The sequence below is a fragment of the Salvia miltiorrhiza genome, chromosome 6 (genome assembly GCF_028751815.1).
Source record: "Salvia miltiorrhiza cultivar Shanhuang (shh) chromosome 6, IMPLAD_Smil_shh, whole genome shotgun sequence".
Taxonomy (NCBI): Eukaryota; Viridiplantae; Streptophyta; class Magnoliopsida; order Lamiales; family Lamiaceae; genus Salvia; species Salvia miltiorrhiza.
This window is the reverse complement of record NC_080392.1, coordinates 38634046-38646725: the sequence shown is the minus strand read 5'-3', so window position 1 is coordinate 38646725 and position 12680 is coordinate 38634046.

The window sequence follows — 12680 nt, the reverse complement described above, 5'->3', positions numbered from 1 at the left end:
AGTCTCACTTATAGTGGGACAGAGGGAGTAAAATTTGGAGATTTGTGTTATCAATTAGAGATAGCATGTGATCATTTTTCGTGCTTGCGTGATTACGTGAGTTTGATATTAATTATATAGTGGAATAAATTAATAAATAATTATTAAAATAATTTAGATTTATATTACAACAAGCGAAATCATCAAAATGGTGTTTATGAGCTCATCAAGCGGTGCGAAATCCTGTCTACGAATGGTGAGGTTCAGGGTTCAAACCCCACCGCTTCTCCTCCCCCTAAAAAAAAGTGCTTATCAGCTCGTCAAAAGATCTTGTATATTGTAACAATCAAAATCATCAAAAAAGTGTTTTGAATATCTCATTTTCAATGGATGAAATTATTAAACTTTCTCCATACGCAAAATATGATTTTATTGTGTGCATATGTTAGTCGATAAGTGGTTAATGTCCAATGCCTGAGGTCTTCGATTCGAGTTCACCGTAATTTTATTAATTTTAATTTAAAAAAATCTTATGTTCAAACTATAGTAACTGGTATACTTAAAAGTATTTCATATGTAATAGAAACATTAGATTAATTATACGAAATTTTGATAAACTCAAAAACTTCTATCAACTTTAATTTTTATGATTTACTTAATTCGTCTCAATTCAATAGACCGCGTATCTTTATTTGGGCATCTAATTTTAATAGGTCATTTCCTATAATAAAATATCCATACATACAAATATCGATACATAATTCATTTTTACACAAAATGTCATTGTAACTTACACATAATTATTACTCCTTCCGTCCACCAATTCGTGTCATAGGAGAAGGAGGGATGAGTTTTAAGAAAAAATATATTGTTTATTTGTTGAGTGGAGAAGGGGACTCACAATTAGTAAGTATAGTTGACTAATGACATTTTTGAAGATTAAAAGTGGTGGGTCCCTCAATGGCATGTGTAAAGAAGTGTAAAATATAAGAGTAACAATTAAGGAAATAGTTACTAAAAATAAGTATGACATGAATTGGTGGACAAACCGAAATGACAAATTAGGACATGAATTGGTGGACGGACCAAAATTGCAAATTAGGACACGAATTGGTGGACGGAGGGAGTATATTTTAATTTAAAAAATAATATCTACATCCTCTCTACAATTTGTTTCTCAACATCCGTGTCCAAGCCCTACGACCTACTAAATTGGAACGAAGAGAGTGATAAGTTTAAAAATCAACACCTAACTATAAAACGATAAATGACAAGAGGATTTACGTGGTTCGGTCATTAAGACCTACATCCACGGGAGATCTTCGGGGTTTTTCACTATACTTCGAGAGTGTTTACATATTACAAGTGAACTAATAATGAATCCCCCAACTCTAATGATAGACCTTCTATTTATAGGTATGAGAGTAAGCCCTAAGGCCTTTAAGCTCATTCTTTAGATAATTGGGCCTGAGCCCCTTATTATAGTAACTTTGGTCTTTGGCTTGAGTCGTCTGCACTAGGAGCCGAGGTCGGGATGTTCGTCATATTCATGTGTTGAACAATCCTGCGCAGGTAAATACGATAAGTGTTGCGCGGGTACTTTAGACCCATTCGGCTGGTTCAGATAATGAAAGTAGGATTCACCATTTATTCGTGCTGAATAGTCCTCTTGAGTTACGCAGGTAGGGTACTTTAAGCAGCGCAGACGAACCTTCCTTTTACTATCCGAGGTCTCCAATTAAACCTGCACTGGTTAGCTTTATTTAATAATAATAATAATAATAATAATAATAATAATAATAATAATAATAATAATAATAATAATAATAATAATAATAAGGCAAAATGTCCCTCTATATCACTTGAAATTTAGAAAATAATTCTTTAGCACCAATTTAAAAACAAAAAAAAACTAATGAGTTTAAGATTAATAAATATAATAAATTATGATAAATAAGTTCATTTTTAAAATTTGTGTCCCTATGTCTTTGCTCTTTTTCCCTTGAAGAAGGATCGACCCCGACAATACTAAGTGTTTATGATTTATGATTTATATAAAAAAATACAACTTTATATAGTAATAGAAATATAATTCTAACAATTAGTGATTTTTACTTTCTTTTCTTTTCCTTTTTTTTTTTTTTTGACTTACGGGAAGATGGACCAATACAGTTTAAACTTTAGATCTTGATGTTTATCCCGTATCACTTGTATATTATTGAGGGTAACCTTGAAGTGAAAATAAGGAAGAAAAAAATGGTGTTTGTGTAAAATGTGGGATAAGAAAATAAACATTTAAATGCATAAATTTTTGTTATCCATCCATTTAAGGGATAAAAAGCAAACAGTATCAAATTTCTTTCATCTACGTATACACTAAATAATACTCATATCACACAAATTAGTAACAGATTATCTTATACTCCATCCGTCCCGTTAATAATGGCACGTTTTCCTTTTTGGGTTGTCCCGCTAATGATGGCACGTTTCCTATTTTGGAAAAAATAAGGGAGTGATTAATGTTAATTAAAACCCTAATTAAATGATAAAACCTACTCGCTCTCTCTCTCTCTCTCTCTCTCTCTCTCTCTCTCTCACTCTAACTCTCTTTTCTCTTCCGATTACTCTCTCTCTCTCATGCTACACCCTCGTCGCCTCTCCTCCTCCACGGCGACGGCGCACCGCCTCCGCGTCCACCCACCCCCCTCAGCCGACTTCCCTATGCCCGTCGCCGGAGAAAGCCTTCTCCTTCCTCTGGTTTCCCCTCGCGCTGCCGCCTCGCGCTCCCACCTCCACCCGTCGCGCCACCGCCTCGCGCTGTCCTCGTCGTCGTTGCCCTCCCACCTCTAATTATCCAGCCAACAACAGTATTAAGTTTCCACCGCCTCGTTCCCCCAAACCTTAGATCCCTAAACCCCTTTCCTTTAATTCTTCCTCTAATTCTCCAGATCTGGTGAGGTGAGGGTAGCTATGGAAATTAGACCTTTTCAATTCCATTAGCAAATTCCATTCAACTTCCGAGACTAATGCCGTTGAAGACCAATACCCCTCCGACTGCGAGAGCGGCGTTTTCGGCGGCGAAAACGAGCAGCAGTTGCTCAGAAATTCCGACAACGGTAAGGCCAGAATTGGCGGTGGGGAAGCGATTCATGGGATAATGTTGATATTTTGTTCAGTTAATAATATTGATGTTTTGTTCAGGTCACCCTCAATTTGTTGAATTTCTTGATTTTCTTTGTTAGTTGTTAGTTGAAGAAAGGCACAAATAAGGTGAAGGGACGATGGCGGCCTCGCCGGTGGCGGCGGCGGTCTGGCCGGCGACTGTGGCAACAGATATATGGAGGACCAAAGGCCTCCTTTATTAATCATATTATTAAGATTCAATTAAACATGTGGGACCATATCACTTTTCTTCTAATATCACTTTCCTTAATACCCGTGCCGAAAAGAAACGTGTCATAATTAACGGGACGGAGGGAGTATATTTTTTAACCTTATTGTAGTAACTGAAAGTACTGTTTTAAATCAGATTATTGGAGCACAGTTTTACTCGGGGTAAATAAGAGTTCCTGCTTTCGAAATCGAATTGAATTGCAACACTTGGTTCAGTCAAAAGTTGATCATATGTTTGAATCGCTTTCCTAAATAAATGAAAAATCAGTCCAAATATGTCAAAGCCATTTAAATACTAATACTCTATCCATCTCCAAAAAGTATTTAACAATACATACACCTTCAATTTATAAAAAGTATATGGTAAAAGGTGTGTCACCTTCAATTTATAAAAAGTATATAGTAACAGGTGTGTCGAGTGAAATAGGAATCTTACTTTATCGTGAGTATTGTGATATTCAAAAATAGAAAATAAATATGTTTAGGAGATATATTAAAATTACAAAGGAGAGAGTACATGGTGACACTGACACACTCTATAAGTGAGATGGAATAAATAAATAGACGATAGATAATATTAATCATAAAAATGAAGAATTTCTCCGACAAAGCTATGGGCCGCCATAGAGGAATTCACGAGTAAAATGGGGCAAGAGGCAAGAGCGATAACCAAAACTCTTTTCTATCAACTCTCACTCATGATATTTGTGACAAGTTCAAGGTTTCCATGTTTTAGACTTGCGCAAAGTAGCGCCGCACCTGAAGGCAGTCAGGCTCCGGTCGCCGCTGCTCGCTGGGGCCGCCAAGGCAAACACGCGGTCTCACGCTCCTCTCGCACGCACCGTTCGCCGCTCTCCCTAAAGGCAGTCACGCCGCCCCCACCGGCCAAGCCGCTGAAAAACAAGATCTGGCGGAAAAACCAGATCTAACCGCCGCCGCTGCTCGCGCTTCCTCGCCGCTGCCCGCCGCTGATAGGTGCCTCGCCGCTGAGTTGTCGAGCTCTCCAGCAGAGTCGCCCCCAGCAGACCCTAAAGGCAGTCACGCCGCCAGCCGCTGAAGACTTCGCCGCCGCTGCTCGCGCCTCCTCGCCGCTGCCCGCCGCTGATTGGTGCCTAGCCGCTGCTGTCGTCCAGCAGAGGCTCCCCAGCAGAGACGACACGCAGTGTTAAATTGCAGCGGAGGAAGATCGAAGAGGCATCAAGGCAGATCTTCACGCAGCCGCCTCGCCGCAGCCGCTCGCCACCGCTGCTCAGCTCCGTCCTTAACTGCCGTTCTCCTGCCGGTGATGGATTCGAGTTCGCCGGAGGTCCATCGTGACAAGGGGGGCCTCAATCTTCCAATGGTATCTTCTAATTTTGACAGGTCTCGATCTAAGTCAACTGAGATTCGCCTACCACAAAATCAACAGCCGAGGATTTTGGAGCAGGGGAATTTGAAACTTGACGAGGTTTGTTTGTCCTCTACAATTCCGTCTGAAGGAACAGCTTCTGTGCCTAGCTACACAAAGCTGCCGCCACCAGAGGGTAGGATTTCCTACGCCTCGATCATGCAAAAACGGGTTGAACGACCTCCAGATTTACCGGCGCATAAATTCTCAGCTCTTAAGGCTGAGAAACTGGCTGATGGGTTCTCTCTCACCATTCCAAAACAGATGTATCAAAAACGTATTGCTGAATTCAAATTCTCTGTTATTGGAAGGGTGTTACTACGGAAAGGAAGCAAGCCACAGGCGACACATCAGTTGAAACTTGAACTCAACAATTTGTGGGGTATCCAATCAGAGTGGAAGCTTCTCACTTTGGGTAAGGGTTTCTTCACCATGAAATTCTCTACTCTTGAAGATAAAAAACTTGCGAAAGCCAAAATTGTTTGGGATCTGGCTGCGGGTTCCATCCGCCTCCGCGATTGGGTGCCATGTTTCAATCCCTACAAGGAAGTCTCTTCTATTTGTCAAGTTTGGGTTCGGATTTATTACCTTCCGAATGAGTTTTGGGATCCTGAGGTAATAACAGCAATCGCTAGAATTATTGGTTTTCCAATCAAAATTGATGGTGTATCAGCTTATGGAGAGGTCGGCCATTTCATTCGTGTGCTTATTGAACTGGATCTCGCTCAGCCATTGCAGGAATCGATGCTTATAGATTGTGAACATCCTTTCTATGTTGAGTTTAGCTATGAACAATTGCCTTTCTTTTGCTCGAATTGCCGCATCACTGGACATCAGGTGGAAAAGTGTACAAAGCTTAAGCAGAAGGACAGCCAGGACAGTAAAGAAGCTCTGGAAGTAGATCAGAATGTCGCAATTCCTATCGAGTCTTCTACTGATAATGAAAACAAGGGCAACAAGGTGTCGGTTAAGCCTAAAGCTCATTTGGCTTCTACTTTTGGGAAGAATCATGATAAACCTGCTGCGGTTTGGTTAAAGGTTGCCGAACAGGCGGTAAAAAAACAGGTTGCTGCTCCGGTTCTTGAGAAAGAGGCTGTCGAGACGCGAAATGCATTTCAGGCTCTGGATTTGGAGAATAATGCGGATACTTGTTTGGATATGGGCGTGGATCCTATTTCTGGAACGTCTTTCGGGATTCATTTATCTCAGCCGGATTTGTTGGAAAAAATCATGGTTCCGATTCAGGGGGATAAAGATGTGATTAAAGATAGTGACTTGGTCATTAACGAGGAAGACTCGGATGTGGAGGAAACTTTGGAAATGGAGACTCCGGATGGCGCGGATTTGAACAGACCGATTTTTGACGACACAGCTGTTGCTCTCGAAAGTGACCCAAATTTGGACAAAAACGGGGGTGTTCCGCATGAAGGTAACAAAGATTTGTCCGCTCTTGCCCCGGACAATATTACTAGTCGCATTTGTCGGTTAGTAGTCAGGGAATGCAATTACTCTCGGACAAGACGACAAAGCGAGGACGTGGCCGCCCAAAGGGCATGGGAAGTGAGCCGATGCAAGCGGTTCCGGAAGGTAGCATAAAAGGTCGCCTCAGGAATGCGGGAGAAATGGGCTACAAACCGAGTAACTTTGTGGTTGATTGTAGCTATAGTGATAGCATGAGTGCAATGAATAATATAGTTCATAGACGTTGGTCAGATGAAATGGACGACTATCCTGATTTATGGGATCGCTAGTATCTTCAGGTTTCTTAGTTTAACGATCTCTTTTCGAGTTTCGTGCCCTTAGTCTGCGTTTTGTGCTCTCAAGGGATTCTATTTTCTTTTTCTTTTATAATAAACCTTAATTTAATTTGTGACAAGTTCATGAATGTAAAAAAATGGCACGTGCCAAACTTAAAAAAAATGGAGAAGAGTGCAGAAATGAAAACAAGCAAACTTAGTAAGATTAATTCTTTATTTATTTTAATGAATTTAAATTTTGGAATATTTCATGACTCTATTATCTATATTATTTAAATTTTATTTGATTTATATTCCATTGAAAGAGTAAAATTAGAGTAATTTTATTTTTGAAGATAAAAGTATTTAAGTGAAAATAATTGTTGTCTAAGTGAGCTCGTAAGGCAATAATCATGAATTTAAATTTGTTGTGCTACACTTATCTAGGAACCCACTATTTTATTATAAGTGACTCATTTTTTATTTTAAAATGCTTCATTATATAGATCCTATTATTTTATAAATAATCCTTAAAAATATATGGATCCTATTATTTTTTATTAATTTAAACATTCTATTTAATTCATATGCCCAAAAGCAATAAATAGTCATTGCTATTTAATTTATCCTCAATTATGTGCTCTTTTATATGCTATGTAAGTTAGAGGATAAGCTGATTGATGCCAATGCGATAAAGCTAAGACGTGGCAAAATTGAAATCGATTTTATTATTTATTTTGAGTTGGACAACTTATTAGAATGAGATAATGCACCAATCACAATCATCTCAAGTTCTACTCATGTTGCTCTCTCTCTCTCTCTCTCTCTCTCTCTCGATATATATATATATATATATATATATATATATCCAATTATGTGTAAGTTTGATTTTTTACATAAAATATGTGTCTATTTTATTTTTAATATTATTAAAACCTACCATTATTACATTTGGTGTCCATTTATTGAATTAGATAGTATATTTCTTGGGGCAAATGCCCCTCAATTATTATAACACAAAGTCCAAAAATTCATTTATACTATACATTATAAAAAAAAATAACCGTAATTAGTTAAGGATTAAATCCTTCTCTATTTCTAGGTATCGAATGTACGCTTATTTAGTTACACCAGAACCGATCACCTACCCACCGTGGGCAAGAATAACGTGCCCACCACTGATGTGGCAATTGTAATTAGAGTAAGATAATTTTAATTAGAGTAAGATTTATTGATTCTCTTTCCTAATTAACATTGCCACATCAGTGGTGGGCACGTTATTCTTGCCCACGGTGGGTAGGTGATCGGTTCTGTTAGTTACACATCTCTTTGAAGAAATCTTCGTTGGATAGTTAAGGATTAAATCCTTTCCACAACCTATGTCAAGGAGCAACTACAATTATTCAATCGTCAAATTTCTTCTATATTCATATTACTAATAGTCTTTTAATCCAATTACATGACCGGCTTTTATGATTTATCAATGACTGCACCAACCACACAATCACAATATTATATTAGTATTATTAACTAATAAAAATACAATAATAGCAATAAATAAAGAGAGAAAATAAAAATTTTTAGTGGTGAAAATGACGATAAATGTAAAGAAAATAAGATAATTATATTGTATGTGTAACTATGATAATTTGTGTATGTATACAGAGAAATAGAAAAAAAAAGGATAAAACATATGATATTTTTTAGATTTTATTTTAAGGGGCATTTGCAAAATTATGCAAATTTTAAAAGGTGTCCACTAAATATACTCAATTTCCATATTCTCTACATTCTATACTAATTCATTTTCTTTATTAACTCTCTTCATCCGACGAAACTTGATCAGTATTCCTTTTCGGGTTGTCCCATATAACTTGATCACTTTCTTTATATATGGTAAAAGTTATCACTTTATTCACATTTTCACCAACGACACTTAACACTACTTTCTCCGTCCGAATTCAAATGTCTCAAAACAACTATAGGATTATCACATAGTTTTGAGACATTTGAAGTGGGATTGAGAGAATAACTTCTTAAAATCCGTGCCGAAAAAAATTGATCAAACTTCGCGAGAGTGAGAGAATATTTGTTTGTTACAAATGTGATTGATGATAACGACGTGTGTACAATGAACAGAGACTTGTAAGATAATTACAATAATGATTGTACCATGATGTACTTACCTTCTATTTCCTTTATTTGATTCCATGGAGAATCTTAACTTCGTCACATGTAATATGCGCCCAAGAATAACATAAAGTTTTATGCGCCCAGAGCATTTAATGTACATACCTAAGGTTTTATTGTACGAGTGCATTCAAAATCCTAATATTTTATTAATTTTAATGTTTTATGCGCTGTGCGCATTAGATTATGCGCCATTTTAGTGTATTTGTTGCATATTATGTGCCATTTCACATTATGCGTCATTTTAGATAATGATTCATTAATTGCATATTTTAAATTATGCATCGCGCCCTTTACTATAATAATAATAATAATAATAATAATAATAATAATAATAATAATAATAATAATTGTAATGGGTAAAATTTGTATAAACCCAATAAACAAAAATCATGTAAGCTAGCGGATTTACTGGATATAGCGGCCCATACTCCACTCATGAAATTAGGCCCAGAGCTAAATACACATACGAGAGACACGCGAGTCCACAAGAAAAACCCTAAACAATTAAGTCAGACGAGAGTCATGGGAGATCGTTCCCTAAGAAGTTGGAACTACTAGGGTTGCAACGGGTATTCCAGCAAAACCCTAACCCTAGCCACCTCCCCGCAAGTCCACGCATATATATACCGATTCACTAATGAAGTTGAATATCCACAATCACTCGTATCCACTCTTGCACTAACACACGATCTCTCACTCTCACTCTCTCTCGCACTCCCCGCTCTTTCGTTCCGCTTCCATGCTCACAACACTCTAGGGTTTCGATCGCCCGACTAGCCCCGCTAGCCCGGACGTTCGTTGCCCTTTATTCCACATCGCTTATTAGCTCTAATTCCGACCATCGGGACACCCCGATCCTCTGGAAAATACTCGTATTACTACCTCTTCTCTATAGTTTATTTGTTTCAATACGTTGCTCACGTATGTTATTTATATCAATTCAGTGACTTGAGCGTCGGAGGCCCTTCCATCGACACTCCCATTGGAGGGCTCTAACGTTGCTTGTGGTTTCAGGTTGCTAGTGTCCGTCGACCCAAATGTGACTGACGTCACTTCCGTAATTGTTGGATTCACCAATAATAATAATAATAATAATAACAATAACAATAACAATAACAATAACAATAACAATAACAATAACAATAACAATAACAATAACAATAACAATAATAATAATAATAATAATAATAATAATAATAATAATAATAATAATAATAATAATAATAATAATAATAATAATAATAATCATCATCATCATCATCATCATCATCATCATCATCATCATCATCATCATCATCATCATCATCATCATGATGTGCATGTTAATCGTATTTTAATGTGTGTGAGCCCATTTGATCGGATCTATTATACCTAAAAATTCATGCTAACAAAAAATCATGTTAAATGCATTTTAGTGTTTTGCACCCCCATTAGATAATTATGCGCTCCCATTTGGCCATTTTATTGATTACTATATATAATTTGTGTTTTATTTCCTACAATTAGTTAATACTCCCTCCGTCCCAATAAAAGTGGCCACCTTTCCATTTTGGTTTGTCCCACTAAAAATGACCACTTTCCTAAAATGGAAATATTTACTTTAATTAAGTCATATTAATTAAGTTAATTAAAGCTTCTAACTAAACCTAAACACAACTCAAATACACACACACAAACACACGCACACTCGGTCCCTCCCCCCCTCCTCCCTCCTCCCGCTTTCTTCATCTCTGTCTCATTTCTTCTCCGGCGAATGACAGCAGCGCCGGCCGCCACCCCGTCCCCGACCTCCCTCTCACTCGTCTCTGCTCTCTCCCTCTCTCTCGTTGCGCTCACACACACACCCAGTCTGAATTCGCTTTGGGGGTTTAATGGCGGCGTCGATTCACGGTGGCGCCGATTCATGGAGGATCTAGGGCTCGGCGGCAGCGATCTTCCGGCCGTGCGAAATGGGGTTGAGCGGTGGAAATTGAGGGAGACCGGTGGTAGCGGCTCCTGCTGTTATTCGCATCTGCTCTCCCCCTCTCTCGTCGCCGGCCTACCTTCCCATATATCCCGTCTCTCTCTCTTCACCGGAAAAAGAAAACCAGGTTGGGATGGAAGTCTGGGGCCGCGATTTGGAGGCCTAGGGCTCCGATTGGGGCGAGCTGCGGAGTATCGATTTGGGGGCCTAGGCCTCCAGTTGGGGCGAGCAGCTGGAAATCGAAGCCTGGGTCCGCGATTTGGGGGTGAGCAACGGAGTATCGATTGGGTTGTCTCTTTCCTTTTTTTGGTTTTTGATTTGGGGGCTCTGCCATCGCCGGTAAACCAGATATGGTGGCGCAATTTGAGGGCTGGTTCGATAGGAGAGAGAGAGAGCTCGACGTAGGTGAAGTCAGATGTGGGTGTCGAGTTCGCGATGATAGGACGGTGAGGGGCGACCGCCGTCGCCGGCGCCGGCGCCGCCGGTGTCCAGGTGCAGTGAGAAGGAGAAGAAGTCAGATGGTGGAAAGTAATTATCTCATTAAACTTGGTGGACCACACTCAATTAACTTATAACACTAAGTTTCTTAATCTCCGTGCCCAAATAAAAGTGGCCACTTTTATTGGGACGGAGGGAGTATAAGGTATTTAAAATACTGCTCCCTCCGTCCGCCAAAAGTGGACCACTTTGGCTAGGCACGAGAATTAATAAAATTGGTGATAATTTTGATGTAGTGGAGAAATGGTCCCACCACTTTATGAGATGTGTGGTTGAAATTGAATTTGAGGTGGTTTTTTTGTAAATAAAAAGTGTTTGTAAGGATAAAAGATTAAAGTGAATGGTGGGACCATTTCTATAAAAGGAAAGTGGTATACTCTTTGCGGACGCCCGATATAGTAAAAGTGGTCCACTTTTAGCGGACGGAGGGAGTATTATTTTTTAATTTTGATCAACACTCCCTCCGTTTTCATAGAATGTATCAAATTTGTCATTTTCATTTGTCCACTACAAAAAATGAAGAGATTACCGACGGCAGAATGCCGTCGGTAATAAAGAACGGTCGTCGGTAAATTATGATACCGACGGTGGTGCCGTCGGCAATTGGCCGCCGCTAATCGACTCGTCGGCAACGACATTACCGGCGGCGACCGGCCGCCGCTGGCAATTAACGGCGGCACAGCTGCCGGAATTTCCGCTGTTAAAAGGCGGAGAAATGCTGGACAATTACCGGCGGCGGCATTAATGCCGTCGGTAATTTCAACCGCCGTCCGATGAGATCCCCGGAGTTGGCCGGACAATTACTGTCGGCGGTTGCCGCTGCGAATTAGCGGCGGCATTAATGCCGTCGGTAATTTCCACCGCTGTCCGGTGGCGCATCGCCGAAGGTGGCCAGGCTCTTAGCGAGGGCAAATACCGTCGGTAATTACCGACGGCATTTTGCCCTCAGTAATTTTTTTAAATTTATTTTATTTTATTTTATTTATTTATTTTATTGTATGTCCACAATTTATTTCCGTATTTATATGGTATTGCATAATTTAGACGAACTTCCCAGTCGGTCACCCGACTTCCCAGTGGGTCACCCATCTTGCTTGTGCTCTGTGTCAAGCACGCTTAACTTTGAAATTCTTTTTGAGTGGTCACCAGTATAGAACACTCGTATTATTGATATATCTACACCTATTAATCCATTTAAATGCTATATACTCACTCATATATTTATAATCTTTGAATATGCGGAGATAATACCTGAAAGATGTTGTTAATTACTGATCGAGTTCGTTTCCGTCCTTATTTTTATCGTCGGTAAAATATTTAATTATTAATTAAATATTTTAATTTAATTTTCTTTAACATTAATACACCAAAAGTGTTTTAATTTGGTTATTGTAATGTGATTTGAATTTATTTGTTTATGTTAAATGCAATCATCATCATCATTGCCATAAATATATAAAACATATATAGTTTTAATAAAGCACTTGAAATATATAGTTCAATAAAACATAAATTTGAAAAGAAAGTGCAA